This window comes from Psammomys obesus, unplaced genomic scaffold, assembly GCF_907164565.1.
Source record: "Psammomys obesus unplaced genomic scaffold, mPsaObe1.curated_primary_1811, whole genome shotgun sequence".
In the NCBI taxonomy this organism is placed as follows: domain Eukaryota; kingdom Metazoa; phylum Chordata; class Mammalia; order Rodentia; family Muridae; genus Psammomys; species Psammomys obesus.
The window spans coordinates 6431202-6448911 of record NW_026585686.1 but is presented as its reverse complement, the minus strand read 5'-3'; positions in this window follow the sequence as shown (position 1 = coordinate 6448911).

Here is a 17710-nt window from a genome sequence, read left to right as displayed (position 1 = left end):
AGGATCTAACAAATCGTACAGCCTAAGGGGCAGGGGACAGTTGCATTATACAATAGACCTGTACAAAGCAGTCATGCTAGGCTCATCCCAAAGCTGACAGTCCTGCTAAAGTCGTACCAAAATGTCCCAAATCATTTACAAATGAGTTAGAAATATTTTGTCAGCGTCAGTATAAAAATACAAGGCATCCTAAATTCTATTACTACTAATTTCCCTCTGAAGAATAGGAAGCACAAGAGGCAATGATTTTTGCTTTACTTTAGAGGCACGCCTCACAGAAGTCTAAGGTTTTAATGATATAGCTTAATCCTTGCAAAGCTCATCTCCCCCCACGCTGGAATGTATGGAGTTTTTGAAAACATTTAATAAACTGGCTCCTGCTTGCTTATCTGGTATGATTAAAATCATGTCTTTGATACAAGAGACCAGTGTTAAGTTCTGAGAATTATCCAGATAACGCACATCCTTTTTGAATAAATGAGGTTTAGGATTTGGATGACAGTTTCTCCAGCTCTGGGCCAAGACTGTATATGCAAGCTTTTCTATTCATTGGGGAGGCAAGTTTCTTCTGACCCTTTTTCCTAATTGTATCTAGTAGATACACATAATTTTCCTGAGGCTGACTTACTATGTGTTTACAAAGACAATTACATCTGACAAAGCTAGAATTGGAGCTACCACTTGGTTGAGTATTCAGTGCTTTACCATCTTTCTCCAGGAATGTACTAGCTAATTTTTAGTGGCTGCAACCAAATACCGAATAAGAATAAACTTCATTGAGGAAGGATTTAGTTTGGCTCGTGGTTTGAAGAAATATAGTTCTTTATGGAGGGAAAGACATGACAGCAGGAGCTAGGATAATTGAACATTGTTTCTGCATCAGGAAATAGAGACATGTGTTCCATTCATCAGGCTTCCTCCCTTTTTATTCAGTCTGGGCATCCAGGTCAGGAGTGCTACCCATATTTAGGGTCATTTCTCTCTTTTTTTCTTCAAAATTCTGTAGAAATAACCTTAAAAACAAACCACAGATAACTCTACATACAGTTAAGCTAACAATGAATGTTTATCATCACAAGAATACATTCAAATTTTACATGGCAAGATTGATGACTTACCTGGGAATAGAAAGAGAACCCCACATTTTATAAACTACAGGACACTGAAGGTAGGGCTAATCTGTGCCATTGCCCAGTAGCACAAGCTAGCTTTTCATTTTCCTTATCAGCTAGAGTGGAGGCATGCTTCCAGGAACTTTGCTGTGGCTTCTCCCACTATGATGTTCCAATCTGCTGGGTGAAGAAATCAGTGCGAGGATTCCAACTGCCAAGTATTTCTATTTCAATTATATGTTTAATGTTCTGTTCAAGATAACAACCAACAGGGCAATCCACAAAATAGGCCACTGTATATCCAAATCTTCTATTATTGACTGGTTTCTTAATGATTACTCCCAAGAGTTCCATGATGAGACAATATCTTTAGGTATCAATGTCAGCTTAGACCCCAGCAGTTGAAAACTGTGTATTTCCTTCGTTCCTAGTGTACAATTGCCCACATATATGATGAATGGAATGTTTTGTTGTAGGGGATAGACAATCTTCATATACCTATGGAACTGTAAGCTGTTTTTTTTTCTAGTGACCCAGTTCCTCCTTCCATATATGGGTTCTGAGCTTGAAAATACACTCAATTCAGGAAACTAGAAAAAAGAACATGACTATGCTTTGACTGTGTTGACACAACAGTATAATTTGGTAACATTCCACCTATTTTCATCCTGGGTTCTATTAAACACCTCCATAATTTTGTGACTTGGATACCCTATGTTGACATAATAACCATGCTGTCATTAAAATTACACAGATTTTTTTTATATACTCTTAAGTCCTATATCTCACAAATACATTATCTGTATTTCTGTCAAGGAGATCAATTCTATAGTAGAATCTTCAGTGGTTAACTTGGGTCTTCAAATAATATGAACACTTCTGTATGTTTACTATCTATACACGGAGACAAAGACAGAGTCAGGTGGAGTGTCCTCACTTTGTACATTATATTCAATCTTCATGTCCCCTTCTAAAACCTTTGTGTTTACTTGTAGTCTTCAGTAGACACTGAAATTCTGAAGAATTGGGCCCTGATGCTGGTGAAAGAATAGACTTACTATCAAGGTGAGATCCAGCAGGAAAAGAGAAAAATCTTCCCTCTTCTAACTCCTTAAGTAGGCTTCCAGCAGCAGCAGGCATGGCCCAGATTAGATCTGGATAAAATATGTGGATTAAAAGTGTTTCTTCCTCCTCGAAATCCCAATTAAATTCCCATATTTTCCCAGCTCAAAAGAGCTAGATTGAAAGCATGCCTCCCTGCCACAAAGACCTACATTAGTTGTGGTCAAGTTGACACCCATGAATAGTCATCACAGTCCACCCTTTTCAACTTGGCACACAATCTTATATTTTTATGTCATTATTAATTTCCAAATGAAAATGATAACCAAGTCATAATAATGCCTAAATATTATGTAACTATCCCACATACAATCCCAGATGCATTATATATTTAACCAGATCACAATTATGCCTAACATGATATAACCGGTAGGATATTGTTGTGACATACTTGACTATCTTGTTTTGAGGGGGATTGTAAAAGGATTTTGAAACTTTTGTGGTGCAAGAAAAGCCATTGAGTGTGTAGTACTTGGTGATCTGTTCTGTAGGTACTTGAAAGATAAGAATTTTAAGGGTAATACAGAACATGTAGGCCTAAAATGTAAAATTTCAGAGGTAAATTTAAAAGCCATTTGTTGTTTGGAAGTAATATTCTGTGGTTCTGGATAGCTGGGAAGAAGACTCAGCTATTATTAATAAGATATCAGAAATAAGAAATACCTCTGCTTTGCTGGGATATTTGATAGTGGAGTTGAGAAATTAGTAGTAATTAAGGAGAGACCAGAATCACTTAAACCTCACAAAGACCCAACAAGGAAAGAGAATTTCAGGCCAATCTACCTTATGAACATTGATGCAAAAATACTCAACAAAATACTTACAAACCAAATATAAGAACACATCAAAGATATTATCCACTATGACCAAGTAGGCTTCATGCCAGGTACACAGGGGTGGTTCAATATATGGAAATCCATCAATGGGATCCACCATATTAACAAATTGAAAGAAAAAAAGACACATGATAATCTCCTTAGATGCTGAAAAAGCATTTGACAAAATCCAACATCCATTCATGTTTAAAGTATTGGAGATATCAGGGATACAAGGCACATATCTAAACATAGTAAAGGCAATATACAGCAAGCCTATAGCCAACATCAAACTGAATGGAGAGAAACTTAAAGCAATCCCACTAAAATCAGGGACAAGACAAGGCTGCCCACTCTCTCTATATCTCTTCAACATAGTGCTGGAAGTCCTTGCTAGAGCAATAAGACAGTTGAAGGAATCAAGGAGATAAAAATTGGAAAGGAAGAAGTCAAATTATCACTATTTGCAGATAATATGACAGTATACATGAGTGACCCCAAAAATTCTACCAGGGAACTCCTACAGCTGATAAACACCTTCAGCAAAGTGGCCAGATATAAAATTAACTCAAAAAAACAAAACAAAAAAAAAAAAACCCAGTAGCTCTCCTGTATACAAAAGACAAAAGGGCTGAGAAAGAAAATAGGGAAACAACACCCTTCACAATACCCACAAATGACATAAAGTACCTTGGTGTAACCCTAACCAAGCAAGTCAAAGATTTGTATGAAAAAAATTTCAAGTCTCTGAAGAAAGAATTAGAAGAAGATAGGAGAAGATGGAAAGATCTCCCATGCTCATAGCTTGGCAGGATTAACATAGTAAAAATGGCCATCTCACCAAAAGCAATCTACAGATTCAATGTAATTCCCATCAAATTACCAACACAATTCTTTACAGACCTTGAAAGAAAAATTCTCAACTTCATATGGAATAACAAGAAGCCCAGGATTGCTAAAACAATCCTCTACAATAAAAGATCTTCTGGAGGTATCACCATCCCCGATCTTAAGCTGTACTATAGAGCAACAGTAATAAAAACTGCATAGTACTGACATAGAAACAGAGTGGTGGATCAATGGAACCAAAGAGAAGACCCAGAAATAAACCCACACACTTATGGACACCTGATCTTTGACAAAGATGCCAAAACCATACAATGGAAAAAAGATAGCATCTTCAACAAATGGTGCTGGTCCAACTGGATGTCTACATGTAGAAAAATGAAAATAGATCCATACTTATCACCCTGCACAAACTAAAGTCCAAGTGGATCAAAGACCTCAACATAAAACCAGACACATTAAATAGGTTAGAAGAAAAAGTGGGGAAGGACCTATAACTCACTGGTACAGGAGACAACTTCCTGAACAGAACACCAACAGCACAGGCTCTAAGAGCAACAATCAATAAATGGGACCTCATGAAACTGAAAAGCTTCTGTAAAGCAAAGGATGCCGTCATGAAAACAAAATGAATGCCTACAGATTGGGAAAGGAACTTCACCAACCCTTTATCTGACAGAGGGCTAATATCCAATATATATAAAGAACTAAAAAAGCTGAAAAGCAACAAACCAAGTAATGCAATTAAAAAATGGCTATAGAGCTAAACAGAGAATTCTCAATAGAGGAATATTGAATGGCAGAGAAACACTTAAAGAAATGTTCAATCTCATTAGCCATCAGGGAAATGTAAATCAAAACAATCCTGAGATTTCACCTTACACCCATCAGAATGGCCAAGATAAAAAAAACTCAAGTGACAACACATGCTGGAGAGGTTGTGGAGAAAGGAGAACCCTCCTCCACTGTTGGTGGGAATGTAAACTGGTACAACCACTCTGGAAATCAATTTGGCCCATTCTCAGACAACTAGGAATAACGCTTCCTCAAGATCCAGCCATACCACTCCTAGGCATATATCCAAAAGAGGCTCAAGTACACAATAAGGACATTTGCTCAACCATGTTTGTAGCAGCTTTATTTGGAATAGCCAGAAGCTGGAAACAACCCAGATGCCCCTTAACTGAAGAATGGATACAGAAATTGTGGTACATCTACACAATGGAATATTACTCAGCAATAAAAAACAAGGAAATCATGAAATTTGCAGGTAAATGGTGGGAACTGGAAAGGATCATCCTGAGTGAGCTGTCCCAGAAACAGAAATACACACACGGTATATACTCACTCATATAGACATATAATATAGGATAAACCTACTAAAATTTGTCCATCTAAAGATACTAATCAAGAGGAAATACTCTGACTAAAATGGTCAATCCCCATCCAGAAAGGCAAAAAGGATGGACATCAGAAGAAGAAGAAAACAGGAAACAAGTTAGGAACCTGCCATAGATGGCCTCTGAAAGGCTCTGCCCTGCAAACTATCAAAGCAGATGCTGAGACTTATGGCCAACTGTTGGGCAGAGTGCAGGGAATCTTATGAAAGAAGTGGGAAATAGTAAGATCTGGAGAGCACAGGAACTCCACAAGGAGAGCAACAGAACCAGAAAATTTGAACACAGGGGTCTTCCCAGAGACTCATACTCCAACCAAGTACCATGCATGGAGATAACATAGAACCCCTGTACAGATGTAGCCCATGGACACTTCCAAGTGGGTTCCATAGTAATGGCAAGAGGGACTGCCTCTGACATAATCTGATTGGCCTGCTCTTTGATCACCTCCCCCTGAGGGGAGAGCAGCCTTACCAGGCCACAGAAGATGACAATGCAGCCACTACTCGTGAGATCTGATAGAGTAAGTTCAGGAGGAATGAGAGGAGGACCTCCCCTTTCAGTGGACTTGGGGAGGGGCATGCATGAAGAAGGGAGAGGAAGGGAGGATTGAGATGGGAGGAGGGAGGGGCTTCTTGGGGGATCCAAAGTGAATAAAGTGTAATTAATAAAAGTTAAAAAAAGAAGAGATCTGAATCAATGAGGTGAAATCTTCTAGGAAGATGCGTTTCAGGGCTGGCCAGGGTTGAACCTCATGCCGGCAGCTGAACTTGGTAATGTCAATCACCTGGTTTTGAAGGCCTGAGGCCTGGTCCTATGAGAGGCCAGAAGATAACATTGGAGAAGGCCCAGCCTTCGTGACAATTGAAGGGCCAGGACTGAAGGGATTATACAGAGAAGCTCAAGCTTGGCACCATGAAGAAAGCCTATGAGAGGCTATTGGTTCAACATATGAAAATCTGTCAAAGTAACCCACTATATAAACAAACTGAAAGGAACAAAAGTACATAATCATCGTATTAAATGCTGAAAAGGCCTTTGACAAAATCCAACACCCCTTCATGTTTAAAGCCTTGGAGAGATAAAGTATACAAGATCCATATCTAAACACAGTAAAGGCAATGTACAGCAAGCCAATAGCCAATATCAAGTTAAATTTTAGTGTTCCTGCTAAAATCAGGGACAAGATAAGGGTGTCCATTCTCACCATATCCCTTCCAGTACAGCCATGTTCTAAATTAAAATTCCTTTACAGGTGGGCTAGAAGAAAGGATGTGGGGGGCGGGGCAAGATGGCGGCACCAGGAGGACTCTCATTCTGAGGAGCAGCACAGCAGGATTGGCACAATGACCAGCAATCAGAACTCTCGGCCATAAAACACAAGTGATTGTGTTTCACAGGTGAGAGGATACCCCACGGTGGGGGATTCAATCAGCTTTAACTCACCCGGCTAAACCGCGGAAGAGATCCCTGTTCCGCCAGGTGCTTGGTCGCCAGCCCAGAGCTACACCCCAGCGTGATCTGGTCACTGTCCCAGACTGAACTGTGGGCCCACAACACCATAGACTGGATTTCCCAGTCGAGAGATAGCCCCAAGGAGCAGGAAACGATTGGGACCGACCCCAGGTTACCCAGACATCCCCTGGAAAAGACTCGGGTTCCGTGGGTACCCCAAGAGCCAGCGCGGACCCAGAGACGGGAACCCAGGCTCCTGCACAGAGCCCTGCCTGCGCGCCTGATTCACCGCCTCAGATAGAACTGTGGGCACCAGGGCACCAGGGCACCAGGGCACCAGACTGCGTGTCTCTGGCAGGAGGAAACCCCCAGCGGAGGGGGTCAGCAGCTCTAACGCTTAGGACACCCAGCACCAAAACACTTCCTGGACTCACGCGGACTCTAGTGCAGGCAGGAGCGCTGTGCTCTGCCACCATTGTTGAGTTCCCCTGGGGCACTGGGACACACAGCTGCATCCTCGGACCTGCAGGAGCCAAAGAGCCATTACAGCAGCCCTCGGATACTGCGCCAGGGATCGGCCAGTTGTCCCTGGCTGGACTGTCAAAACTGTGGGAATCCCTGGTCCTTCAGGGGGGTGGCACCCACAAGGTCAGGACCATAGCGGTGCCTGCAGCCGCCATCACAAACAGAGACACACAGCTTCTGGTCCAGAGTGAGGCACCCAGCCTCCAGACCAGAGCAGTGCCCCCAGGTGCCAACTCAACCTAGGTGCACATTCTCCAGGTCCAGAGCAGAGCAATCAGCCTCTGGCCCAGAGACTTGCTGAATGCACCTCCCACTTTCTCGGACAGAACTGTGTGCCCCAGGATAACAGACTGAGTTTCCCTGTTGGGAGGAAACCCCACAGCTAGGGAATCAGCAGTTTCTTCAAGAGGACTGTACATGGAAATTTAGTGAGCATCAGCATACTAAATTTATAACAAGAAACCCAGCAGTGGGGCAGCTGTCTTCAGAAATTCTATGAGTAAGAGGAGATCCCCCCTGCCTAACATAGACCACAGCTACTACTCAGGGCTATAAATCTGAGGTGAGCAGTGGCAACTCCTGAGAAACACTGGCCATACAATGACCATAACCAAAAAGCAGAGAAGGACTCCTTCAGGAAAAATCATCTTCCGGCCAAGGGGATACTCCCTACCTCAGGACTCCAGGAAGCACAGAAACTAACAGCCAACACCTAAATCAGCCCAATGGGTAGAGGTCAGCGTAAAGGCTCAACCAACAAAAGACAGAGCAATATGGCATCTCCAGAACCCAGCCATCCAGGGGCGAACAGCCCTGAACAATGCAGCATAATAGAAAATCAAGAAGATGACCTCACATCTATGTTGATTAAGAGAATAATAGAGGAAACAAATAAAATAAGTAAAGAATTAGAGGAAGATAAAACCAAACAGATCATGGCTATCCGTAAAGAAATGGAGGAAGATAAAGACAAGCAGATTAGGGCCATCCGTGAAGAAATACGGGAAGATGCAGCCAAACAGCTTGTGGCCTTCAGAGAAGAAATAATTAAATCACTGAAAGAAATAAAAGAGACAGAGTTGAAGGAACTAAAAGAAAAAGAGGAAAATACAAGCAGACAGGTGAAGGAAGTAAACAAAACAACTCAAGACCTGAAGATAGAATTAGAAAAATTAAAGAAAACACAAATGGAGGAAATAATGGAGAGGAAGAATTTAGGGAAGAAAACAGGAACTACAGAGGTAAGCATAACCAACAGAATACAAGAAATGGAAGAAAGAATCTCAAGTGTAGAAGATACAATGGAAGAAATCGATGTATCTGTCAAAGAAAATGTTAAATCCAAAAAATTCCTGACACAGACCGTCCAAGAAATCCAACACAATATGAAAAGACAAAACCTAAGAATAATAGGAATAGAGGAAAAAGAAGACTCCCTTCTCCAAGGCCCAGAAAATATTTTCAACAAAATCATTGAAGAAAATTTCCCCAAGTTAAAGGAGAAGCCAATAAGGATACATGAGGCCTACAGAACACCCAACAAATTTGACCAGAAAAGAAAATCCTCCCGCCACATAATAATCAAAAGAGTAAGTGTACAGAACAAAGAAAAAATACTAAAAGCTGCAAGGGAAAAAGGCCAAGTAACATATAATGGCAAACCCATTAGAATCACACCTGACTTTTCAACAGAAACTATGAAAGCAAAAGGGCCTGGACAGATATCATGCAGACCCTAAGAGAACACAGATGTCAGCCCAGGCTACTATACCCTGCAAAACCCTCAGTCCTCATAGACGGAGAAAACAAGATATTCAATGACAAAAACAAATTTCAACAATACCTACACACAAATCCAGCATTACAGAAGACACTGGAAGGAAAAATACAACCCAAGAAAATTAGCTTCTGTCAAGAAAACAGAGGAAATAATTAACCTTACTACAGTAAAACAAAAAGCAACCAAGCACACAACCTTATGAACACAGCCAACATCAAAATCAAAGGATCTAACAGCCACTTGTCATTAATCTCTCTCAACATCAATGGACTCAACTCTCCGGTAAAAAGACACAGATTAACAGAGTGGATATGTAAACAAAACCCAGCAATCTGTTGCATACAAGAAACACACCTAAGGCACAAAGATAGACATTACCTGAGGGTAAAAGGTTGGAAGACGACTTTGCAAGCAAATGGACCCAAGAAACAAGCAGGAGTAGCCCTTCTAATCTCTGATAAAATAGACTTTCAACCAAAATTAATAAAAAGAGATGGGGAAGGACACTTCATACTCATCAAGGGAAAATTCCACCAGGAAGACATCACAATCCTGAACATCTATGCCCCAAATACAAGAGCACCCACATTTGTAAAAGAAACATTGATAAAATTTAAACCACATATAGATCCCCACACGTTAATAGTGGGAGACTTCAACACCCCACTCTCAACAAAGGACAGGTCAACAAAACAGAAATTAAACAAAGAAATAATGTTTCTAACAGAGGTCATGAACCAAATGGACCTCACAGACATTTACAGAACTTTACACCCAAACACAAAAGGATTTACCTTCTTCTCAGCACCTCATGGAACCTTCTCCAAAATAGACCAAATAGTTGGTCACAAAGCAAGCCTCAACAGATACAAGAAAACTGAAATAATCCCTTGTATCCTGTCTGATCACCATGGAATAAAGCTGGTCTTCAACAACAACAGAAATAGCAAAAAGCCTACACACACTTGGAAACTAAACAACTTTTTACTAAATGACAGCTGGGTCAGGGAAGAAATAAAGAAATAAATTAAAGCCTTTCTAGAACTCAATGAAAATGAAGACACAACATACCCAAACTTGTGGGACACAATGAAAGCAGTGCTAAGAGGAAAGTTCATAGCACTAAGTGCCTTCAAGAAGAAATTCGAGACAGCTCATTCAAGCAACTTAATGGCCCACTTAAAAACCCTAGAAAAAGAAGAAGCAGACACACCAAAAAGGAGTAGACGGCTGGAAATAATCAAACTCAGGGCTGAAATCAATCAATTAGAAACAAATAAAACAATTCAAAGAATCAATGAAACCAAGAGCTGGTTCTTTGAGAAAATCAACAAGATCGACAAACTCTTAGCCAAGCTAACTTAAAGGCAGAGAGACACCACCTAAATCAACAAAATCAGAAATGAAAAGGGGGACATAACTACAGACACTGAGGAAATCCAAACAATCATTAGGACTTACTTCAAAAGTTTATACTCAACAAAATTTGAAAATCTAAATGAAATGGACAATTTTCTTGATCGATTTGACTTACCAAAGCTGAATCAGGACCAGGTAAATCAATTAAATAGTCCTATATCCCCCAAAGAAATAGAAGCAGTCATCAAAAGTCTCCCATCCAAAAAAAGCCCAGGACCAGATGGCTTCAGCGCAGAATTCTACCAGACCTTCAAAGAAGAGCTAACTCCAATTCTCTTCAAACTATTCCACAAAATAGAAACAGAAGGAACATTACCAAACTCATTCTATGAAGCTACAGTCACCTTGGTACCTAAACCTCACAAAGACTCAACAAAGAAAGAGAATTTCAGGCCAATCTCCCTTATGAACATTGATACAAAAATACTTAACAAAATACTTGCAAACCAGATCCAAGAACACATCAAAGATATTATCCACTATGACCAAGTAGGCTTCATCCCAGGTATGCAGGAATGGTTCAATATACGGAAATACATCAATGTGATCCAACATATTAACAAACTGAAAGAAAAAAAAAAACACATGATAATCTCCCTAGATGCTGAAAAAGCATTTGACAAAATCCAGCATCCATTCATGTTTAAAGTACTGGAGAGATCAGGGATACAAGGCACATATCTAAATATAGTAAAGGCGATATACAGCAAGCCTATAGCCAACATCAAACTGAACGGAGAGAAACTTAAAGCAATCCCACTGAAATCAGGGACAAGACAAGGCTGCCCACTCTCTCCATATCTCTTCAACATAGTGCTGGAAGTCCTTGCTAGAGCAATAAGACAGTTGAAGGAGATCAAGGGGATACAGATGGGAAAGGAAGAAGTCAAATTATCACTATTTGCAGATGATATGATAGTATACATGAGTGACCCCCAAAACTCTACCAGGGAACTCCTACAGCTGATAAACACCTTCAGTAAAGTGGCCGGATAAACAATCAACTCAAAAAAATCAGTAGCACTCCTGTATACAAAAGACAAAAGGGCTGAGAAAGAAATTAGAGAAACAACACCATTCTCAATAGCCACAAATGACATAAAATACCTTGGTGTAACCCTAACCAAGCAAGCCAAAGACTTGTATGAAAAAAACTTCAAGTCTCTGAAGAAAGAATTAGAGGAAGATATGAGAAGATGGAAAGATCTCCCATGCTCATGGCTTGGCAGGATTAACATAGTAAAAATGGCCAGCTTACCAAAAGCAATCTACAGATTTAACGCAATTCCCATCAAATTGCCAACACAATTCTTTACAGACCTGGAAAGAAAAATTCTCAACTTCGTATGGAATAACAAGAAACCGAGAATTGCTAAAACAATCCTCTACAATAAAAGATCTTCTGGAGGTATCTCCATCCCTGATCTCAAGCTGTACTATAGAGCAACAGTTATAAAAACTGCATGATACTGGCATAGAAACAGAATGGTGAATCAATGGAATCGAACAGAAGACCCAGAAATAAACCCACACACTTACGGACACCTGATGTTTGACAAAGATGCCAAAACCATTCAATGGAAAAAAGATAGCATCTTCAACAAATGGTGCTGGTCCAACTGGATGTCTACATGTAGAAAAATGAAAATAGATCCATAATTATCACCCTGCACAAAACTGAAGTCCAAGTGGATCAAAGACCTCAACATAAAACCAGACACATTAAATAGGTTAGAAGAAAAAGTGGGGAAGGACCTATAACTCACTGGTACAGGAGACAACTTCCTGAACAGAACACCAACAGCACAGGCTCTAAGAGCAACAATCAATAAATGGGACCTCATGAAATTGAAAAGCTTCTGTAAAGCAAAGGACACTGTCATCAAAACAAAGCGACTGCCTACAGATTGGGAAAGAATCTTCATCAACCCTTTATCTGACAGAGGACTCATATCCAATATATATAAAGAACTAAACAAGCTGGAAAGCAGCAAACCAAGTAATCCAATTAAAAAATGGGGAACAGAGCTAAAGAGAGAATTCTCTGTAGAGGAATATCGAATGGCAGAGAAGCACTTAAAGAAATGCTCAACCTCATTACCCATTAGGGAAATGCAAATCAAAACAACCCTAAGATTTCACCTTACACCCATCAGAATGGCCAAGATGAAAAACTCAAGTGACAACACATGCTGGAGAGGTTGTGGAGAAAGGGGAACCCTACTCCACTGCTGGTGGGAATGTAAACTGGTACAACCACTCTGGAAATCAATCTGGCGCTTTCTCAGACAACTAGGAATAGTGCTTCCTCAAGATCCAGCCATACCACTCCTAAGCATATACCCAAAAGAGGCTCAAGTACACAATAAGGACATTTGCTCAGCCATGTTTGTAGCAGCTTTATTTGTAATAGCCAGAAGCTGGAAACAACCCAGATGCCCCTCAACTGAAGAATGGATGCAGAAATTGTGGTACATCTATACAATGGAGTATTACTCAGCAATGAAAAATAAGGAAATCATGAAATTTGCAGGTAAATGGTGGGACCTGGAAAGGATCATCCTGAGTGAGTTGTCCCAGAAGCAAAAAGACACACACGGTATATACTCACTCATATAGACATACAACATAGGACAAACCCACTAAAATCTGTGCATCTAAAGAAACTAAACAAGAGAGAGGACCCTAACCAAAATGTTCAATCCCCATCCTGAAAGGCAAAGAGGATGGACATCAGAAGAAGAAGAAAACAGGAAACAACCTAGGAACCTGCTACAGAGGGCCTCTGAAAGCCAGAAGAAGTAAACAGGAATCAAACTAGGAACCTACTACAGAGGGCCTCTGAAAGCCTCTGCCCTGCAGACTATCAAAGCAGATGCTGAGCCTGATGGCCAACAGTCAGGCAGAGTGAATGAAATTTTATGTAAGAAGTGGGAAATAGTAAGATCTGGAGAGGACAGGAACCGCACAAGGAGAGCAACAGAACCAGAAAATTTGAACACAGGCAACTTCCCAGAGACTCACACTCCAACCACGGACTATTCATGGAGATAACCTAGAACTCCTGCACAGATGTAGCCCATGGCAGTTCAGTGTCCAAGCAGGTTACCTAGTAATGGGAAGAGGGACTGCCTCTGACATAATCTGATTGGCCTTCTCTTTAATCACCTTCCCCCTGAGGGGGGAGCAGCCCTACCAGGCCACAGAAGATGACAATGCAGCCACTTTTGATGAGAACTGATAGACTAAGATCAGAAAGGAGAGGAGAACCTCCCCTATCAGTGGACTTGGGGAGTGGCATGCATGCAGAAGGGGGGGGGGGGGGGGAATGGGGAGGGGAGGAGGGAGGGGCCTATGGGGGGATACAAAATGAATAAAGTGTAATTAATAAAAAAAAACAAATTGCTCTAAATAACACTAATTTTTATAAGAGATAACACATAAAAGATATTCTTTTTCTCCTTTTATTTATTTATTTATTTTTATTAATTACACTTTATTCATTTTGTATCCCCCATAAGCCCCTCCCTCCTCCCTTGCCGACCCCACCCTCCATCCCTTTTCTGCATGCATGCCCCTCCCCAAGTCCACTGATAAGGGAGGTCATCCTCTCCTTTCTGATCTTAGTCTATCAGTGTCTGCATTGTCCTCTTCTGTGGCCTGGTAAGGCTGCTCCCCCCTCAGGGGGAAGTGATCAAAGAGCAGGCCAATCAGATTATGTAGGAGGCAGTCCCTCTTCCCATTACTAGGTAACCCACTTGGACATTGAACTGCCATGGGGTACATCTGTGCAGGGGTTCTAGGTTATCTCCATGAATAGTCCTTGGTTGGAGTGTGAGTCTCTGGGAAGTTCCCTGTGTTCAAATTATCTTGTTCTGTTGCTCTCCTTGTGGAGTTCCTGTCCTCTCCAGCTCTTACTATTTCCCACTTCTTACATAAAATTCCATTCACTCTGCCTGAGAGTTGGCCATCAGGCTCAGCATCTGCTTTGATAGTCTGCAGGGCAGAGGCTTTCAGAGGCCCTCTGTGGTAGGTTCCTAGTTTGTTTCCTGTTTTCTTCTTCTGTCTTTCAGAGGCCATAAAAGATATTCTTAGTGTTCATTTCTATGAACAAAAGCTGAAAGCTTTTGGAACATTTTATTACTTAATTCCTTGATTTGAAAACCCAAACTCTTAATTTTACTGCTATTAACCCAATTCCATCTTCTTGGTGAGTATGACCTTGAAAATTAAAAAGGTAAATCAAATGGTTTTTAAGTTTCATTCATTATGTATGAAATTATTTATAAACATTGTCTGAATTAATAAATATTCCTAATTTGCATAACCCCAAATAGTAATCTTTTACTAAGCTATAAATTATTGATGTGGAAAATAATTTTTTGATGATTTGGAAAGTATTTTGAGTCTTTAAACAGTACTTCAGAAACTATTCTCAGAAGTTAAAGAGGACTTTCCTTCTTTGGGGATGACTATTTGAAAGGACTGCAGTTAATTACAACACATTTAAAAGGACTTCATCCTTCCCACTTCATTGGAAACAGTGTGTCACAATTTAAGCATTTTTATTATGTTAGCCTATCTCTTTAGAATTTACTTAAATACCAGTAGCAAGGGGAGAGAAGTGAACAAATCCAGTATAAAAAGTATGTATTAATCATGTCTCTGATTTGAAAATTTCACCCTTTGTTAAAAATGGGGCATGTTTACAAATTTGACAGAAAAATCCATGAACTGCAAAGTTGGTCTTACATTTTCGGGTGAGTATTCCTGAAAGATCTGTGTCTAAAAGTCTGTAGCTCCTAGTGAATATTTTTTAAGACATTCTACTTTTGCACAAATGTAAGTAGTATGAGAATTATATGCTCTTATTACTGCTTACTCATATAACTGGGACCTTTATCAATAGTGTTAATTAATTATATTAATCATTTCAAAATGGATCCTTGGGGAATAATAGTTTTGTTCTATCTATAGATAGATAGAACTATCTATAAGCACTTTCTGTTGCACAATCATAATTAGTGATGCCACAATAATAAAAATAAAAGTGCATGCTGGCCATCCAACCATGTTTAAGATAATTAGCTAAAACTAATTTGTCTTACAAGTCCTAAACATTTCCTTCTAGAGATTTTCTCATTTGTTATTCATGATCTTATACTTTTATAACAAACTGGAAAGCATAAGCAGATCACACTCTCAGTTTGTAATTTCAATGTGAGGGTAGTTTCTGAGCAAATACCAAGGTTCTTGGCATGACAGTCAGAGTTCACCATAGTCAGTTCCTGGCTTCTTTTGGCCAAAGCATCTCATCCTTCTTTCATATGGCACAACTCACTATTGGTTAGGCCACCTGGACTATTCTTTCACCAATAATTTCCACTTCTTTCTCTTTAGTTTATCAAATTCCTTCTTATGTATTTCATCTCACTGTGTCCATGTTATAAAAAAATGAATGTGATCTTCCCCCTGTAAGTATTGTGACAGTTAATTGTAGACAGAATGACTGAACTGAAGGATGAGAGCTGGCAGAGCATTATTCTGGATGTGTTTGTAAGGTGATTCAGACTAAAAGAAATTCACTGTCACCCAAAGGGCACCATACAGTCAGTTGAAGACCTGGATAAAGCAAACAGGAAGAGAAATATTCTAACATTGGTTTCTTCTGGGTTGGAGGCAGCTTTATTCTTCTGCCCTGAGATATCGGGGCTCCAAGTTTACTTTTCTTTAGACTCTGAGACTTCTACCAGTTTCTTAAACTTTGAACTTCAGATGGAACAGGCGAACATCAACCTCCCAAGTTCTCGGCCCTTTCTACTTAGATAACATCATGCTCCCGACACTCCTGGTTCTACAGCTTCCATGTTGACGCCCCTGGGCTTTCTCGGCCTTCATAACTGTGTAAGCCTACATGGTAATTATCGTTCATATATCTACCATAAATTACTGTATTCACATTCTAATGAATCTGCATCTCTGAGAATCCCTAACACAAGTAGGGTCATAAGGTAATTGTTTGGTCTCAAGGAAAATGGAAAATGATAGAGCGAGACTGCCCCTATACTGGAAGAGATATTAATGAAGTCATAACTGATACTTCCCTCCTGGGGTAATGTAGCTATAGTTGATTATTTCCTTCTTTTTTGACCTCTCACCATATGCCAGTTTTCATTGTAGAATTTATTGTTTTGTATTGGAATTATTTATTTTGTCTCTTACTAAGTATATTTGGTTCCTGGAAATTGAGCACTAGACTCTATTCATCTGTGCACATTTGCCAGTTAGCACAGGAAATCTGAATGGAAGGAAGAAAGGAAGGAAAGGAGGAAGGGAAGCAGGGAGGGAGGGAGAGAAAGAGGGAGGAAGGGGAGAAGAAGAGAGGAAGGGGAGAGGAAGAAAAGGGAGGGAGGGGAAGGAAAGGGAGGGGAGGGAGTGGAGAAGAGGGGAGGGAAGGAAAGAGAAGGGCACAGTTATTCTGGCAATGCCATGCACTTTATTAACACTTAGATTTCTGCCCAACAAACCTGGTGGGAAGACAACCCAGTGAATAAGGTGCTTGTGCAACCACAAGAACTTGAATTTGGATCCCCATTGCACATGCAAGCAGCCCCATGTGGCTATGGGAACCTGTAATCCCAGCACAGGGGCAATAGAAAAAGAAGGTTCCCTAGGCTTCGCTGGTCAAGCAGTTAGCTAAATTGGGTGAGCTCCAGATTCAGCGAGACACTTTCTCAGATAGAAATTGGAAAGCCATTAAGGAGGACACCAATGGCACGCACACACACACACACACACACACACACACACACACACACACACACACATGAAGTCTCATGTGCTCACTCTAGGCTAATTCTTAGAACCAGACTTAGAGACAGTATGATCAGCCAGGTTCAGGGAGGTGTAGACATGTTTGACAAACAACATAAAGCATTGGGAGTGCCCAGAAAGCACAGATGAAATGGAAGCCAGATGCAGATGAAATAAGAATGGAGGCGTTCTCTCTATGAAAGCAAAAAAGAAGGTCAAACCTCAGAAGGAAAAGCAGCCAACATATGGTGTTAATGACAGGGGGAAAAAAAATCTTAAACTTGGGCTAATTCAACCATGGCCAGGTTTGCAGGTGGATCTAAAGATATAGGTTAGTAACAAGAGCAACTGAAATAAACAGACTCAATTGCCACACAGGCACACACACACACACACACACACACACACACACACACACACACACAC